Consider the following 4,914-nt stretch of genomic DNA (forward strand, 5'->3'; position numbering starts at 1 on the left):
ATATTTTAATTTTTATAATATTTATTAAATTAGGAGAGAAACTGTATATTAGATCTATTCATTCATAACCTTAAGTTAGAGATACCTACTTGTGTATAGCCGTATTTAGTCGAGGTTGGATTCGGTTACGTAGAAATATATGAAGGGCACTGTAACCTTGAATCCAACCTTATTTCTGCATTGGTTTAGTGGTGGAGAACAGAGACACACATATTTCATATTCTGTGTGGAGGGTGCATAATTATGATGGAGGATGTTTCTATGCATTTGGGGCTTCTGGTAGATGGGGATGTGATTTATGGGGTGGCGTATGGTGACTGGCATTCCTTATGCGAGGAGTATCTTGAAGGTGTCCTGCCAAATTTCAACGGTGGTCGAATTCCATTAAATTGGTTGGATACAACTTTCAAACATTTTAGTGGCGATGCCTCCGAGGAATAGGTTAAAATGTATGCACGGGCTTGCATACTACAACTCATATGAAGGCTCTTGATGCCCAACAAATCGCACAACCAAGTTCATTGTATGTGGTTGGGTCACCTCGTAGATTTTCATCATGCTGGCACACTCAGTTGGGGCTCCACAGTTTTGGAATTTCTGTATAGAGAAATGTGTCGAGCTACTAACTATAGAAAAACTACTATCGACGGATGTCTCTTTCTTCACCAATCTTGGGCGTGGTATCGTATACCCTTTTTATGTCCGGTGGTGAAAACCCCGTTGGTCTTCTCGCTATTATTGAGGTAATTTCAATATTGATTTCGTATATAAATAATTTTGTTTAGAATATAATAAAAATTATTTCATTGAATAGGTGGTCAAGTGCAAGAAAAGATCATCGGGATTTACCTGATGAATTGAAAGAAATTAGGCTACTCATTGATCAGAAGGCTGATATAGAGGTATGTTATGTTATTGTCGAATGACATCCCACTGATCGTATGCTCCACCAATTAATTTTGTACAATCTATTTCAAAAGCACCTAAGAATCTCGATGATTTGAATATCATCGATAGACGGGGCAAAAAAGAAGTCAACTGGCTGGTGAAGTAGATTGAGTGGGTAATGATATGGAATGATCGACGTCGGCGTATTCCCCCCATTTACGTGAATCATTGCTCGGTTGCGGATGATTATTATGAGTGGTTCAACATGAATGAGAAATTGTTCCTACTTTCAGATGAAGTACGAGGCGGGAACATTCATCGATGTCGACAAAGACGTCCTCCGTCACAGCATCATCGTTTCTCGACTCGTGGATGGAGAGAATGCACTTCTGGCTCATCCACAACTACAACACCGAAACCATCACAGCAGCCACCATCTATACCGCTGTACATTCCACAGCCGTTTCAGATTTCACCACAGCCATTTCATATGCCACTGCATCCAGGTCAGACGCCACCGCTTCCATACCAAATGCCGCCACCACCGCAGAGTTTTATGACCCTTTCTGGCGGATATTATACTTTCATCCATGCATATCTAACTTGGGGTTCATATGCTGGTTATTTAGCGGGTGAAGCTTCACCACATGCACAGACACCTCCTGTACAATTTTTGAACTCATCGATGTTAGACTTTTCGCAGTTTTCATAGTTTTCTTTGAGCGGTGGGATAGTCAGTCATACACCTCCAGTGTCCTTATTATATGGAGGTGCTACATCATCATTCGTCCCTTATCAACAAAATGTATCCGCTCCTAATGATGATGATGGTGGTGGTGGTGGTGATGATGATTATGATAGTGAAGAGTCAAAACAAGTTATATGAAGAAATCCTCATCGACACAGACAACCACTGCCATGCGGAACACATTCAAGATGCCGACATCGATAGAATTGTTTACTTCGTTATGTTTTATTTAATTTTGTTTGTTAACTATCAATTGTACATTTTTTATTTAATTTTATACTTTTTATTTATTTTGTTTCTTAATTTTTTATTATTTAATTGTTCGAATTGTTTTTATTATTTTATTCTTTTTAATTTTGTTGTTGTATCGTTTTCTTATTTTAGTTTGTTCGAATTATTTTTATTATTTAATTTGTTTAATTTCCAATTAATCGGTGATGCTCAAATGACATTAACTGAAAGTAAATGAAAATTAAATAACAGAAACTTAGATTTCATAAACAAAACTACATCAAGCACAACATCAATGGTTACTTGATGTCAAAAGAAATGGGATTTTTTTCCTATTGTGTCCTAGGTTTCTACAGTGCCCACATATTTTGTTTTCTCTGGACATTTCCTGGATATCCATATCACAATGAATTCGAGTGGATTTTGGACGATCGAGCTCCCTCAATAAGGATGGATATGGTATAATCGGAAACTAATTCTGAACATCATCAGGGTCTTTTTCATTACCTATGGGGGGAACTCAAATTCATATACCTTAAACACTTTTGAAAGTCGGTATACGGGATACAAAAAACGGTTATAGTCTTGACGGGTATACGAGCACGCTGCTATGATATGAGAGAATGGATAATTCAGAGCTTGAAAAAACCCACAGTCGCACCATCTATCTCGTAGATTAACTCTAAATGAGTTAGCTTGAATCCCTTGAAGAGGTCGCAACATCTCTGTTACATGAAATAATTCATGGATTCTAGAGAAACTTGTTACAGACATTCCATTTGATGTAACAATTCTTTTTTGTATATCTGCGACTAATCTTGGGTGATAGACATGACCGTTTTGCATCCAAGTTTGAGCTTGTCCCACGAGCTTGGAAAAAAGAACTCCCAAATAAAAATATGTCATTTTAACCAAAGTCATTACTGGTAAATGGCATGCCCCATTTAAGGTCGAATTGATAGCCTCAACCAAGTTGGTTGTCTTGTGTCCATATCGATATCCACCATCATATGCATTTGTCCACATTTCTTTGTTGATGAGGCTGATGTAATCGATCCTTCCTCATTCTTTCCTCGCAACTCTTGAAGCATAGACTGAAATGTTTCAGGTAGTAGTTCGTAACATGAGCATCAAATGTAGAACTTACTAAATTTGTTTCCATAAAAAATGAAAATGATTGAGAAATAAAAAAATAGCATTTTGACATACCCATACAAACTAGTAATTGGTGTTCATCATTCTTATTCAACCTTCCATGATAGTTAGCATCAATGTGTCAAATACAATACCAATTTTGGACATAGGGCGATTGTCACATTGGACCCAAAGAATCCATTTTTGCTTTATCTCAGCTCCGCGATCTGAAATGAGACATATTTTTTTCCTTCGTGGCAACATGTAAGCGTAAGTTTCTAAGGAAAAAAGCCCAAGAATTTATATCTTCTCCTTCAACAAGGGCAAAAACAACTGGAAGAATATTGTGATTACCATATTGGATAATTGCCAATAGTAAAACTTACTTGTATTTTCCATACAAGAATTTCTCGTCGATTTGGACCACAGGCTTGCAGTATTTCACAACATTAATACACTGTGGGTAAGTTCAAAAAAGCAGGTAGAATTGATATCGATCGCGAAGCACTCGATCATTGTTGTATGCGTGGCAAGTTTTGAAGTCGAGAATTGTCCCAGGATTCAATATGTGCACTACCCTAAACCAACTTGGTAGTTCGTTGTAAGATGCATCTCATTCACTATGAAGTTTTTTAATGGCATTCTTCTTTGCCTTCCATGTTTTCCTCTATGAGACGGTATACCCATACTGCGATTGTATAGCTGAAATCAACACCGCAATAGCTATATGAGAGCTTGCTTTTACCATGGGCATGATGGCTTGGTAGATAATGTCGAAGTCAAAGTTGGGATGATATTGGTTGATCTCTCCAGTACAACATGTGTGAGGACCGTTGTATATCGTTACTTCCCATATATTATTTTTCCTCTTCCTCTTCGATACGCGAACCATCTAATTGAATCCGTTATCACGTTGGACACAGTGGCAGAAATACTTTTCGGTGGTGGAACGGTCGACTTTTGACTGAACAAAATTACAAATGTTATAATTCTTAATTGCCATCATCGCTTATTCTTTGCATAGAAACTCCATTTCTTTATATAACTCACCATCATTGATTGATGCGTTAAATCTATAATTACCGACATTAGGCATATCCACAAATTCTAGCCCGTACATTGCACCATAGTCAGCTTCATACATGTGTGTTGGAAGTTCAGTGTGTACCATATTTCTGGGAACTTCATCTATATTATCATCATTGGAGTCCCTGTTGAACTGCGGTGATTCTGGCTGAACAAATAGTCCAGTCTCAACACCATCTGCATCTGGCTCACGAAGAGGGTTTTCTGGTGGAGATGAGAGTTCCTCCACGATGTTGACATTTAGGTCGAACAAGCTGGTAGTTGTATGCCTTCCCTTGAACTTGAAGGCATCTCGACATTGAGGTTGAAGAAGCTTGCAATTGAATGCCCCCTGGAACTTGAAGGCATCGTGTTAAATGAGTATTGCATAGATTGCTGCGTCGAGGGCATCTCCATATTCAGGTCAAAGAAATTGGCAGATGAATGCCTTCCCCTTGAACTGGGCGATGTTGCCATACAGATTGTTTGTGGAGCCACCTCGGTACAGATCGTAAGAAGTTGCTGATGGATTTCTCCCCATTGAACTTGATGGGATGGCACCATGATGTGGATTTCCCATTAACGAGTTAAAATCATTACATATTACTTTAGTTAGGCTTGTTGAGCCAACCCATAATAGAAGCATAATGACATACCACGAACAACACACACACTTCAACAAATTTCGTGTACATTTGTGTATTAGCATATGAATAATGATTTGAAAATCAACCATCATAGTAATATCATCATCGTTGCATAGTTCGAATGATGTATAAGTTAATGGAAATACTACGGTTGGAAATATGTACTGAAGTGAGGACATTCTTCTAGTACTTCCAACTTGA

Source organism: Hibiscus syriacus, unplaced genomic scaffold, assembly GCF_006381635.1.
Source record: "Hibiscus syriacus cultivar Baekdansim isolate YM2019G1 unplaced genomic scaffold, ASM638163v2 tig00112072_pilon, whole genome shotgun sequence".
NCBI lineage: Eukaryota > Viridiplantae > Streptophyta > Magnoliopsida > Malvales > Malvaceae > Hibiscus > Hibiscus syriacus.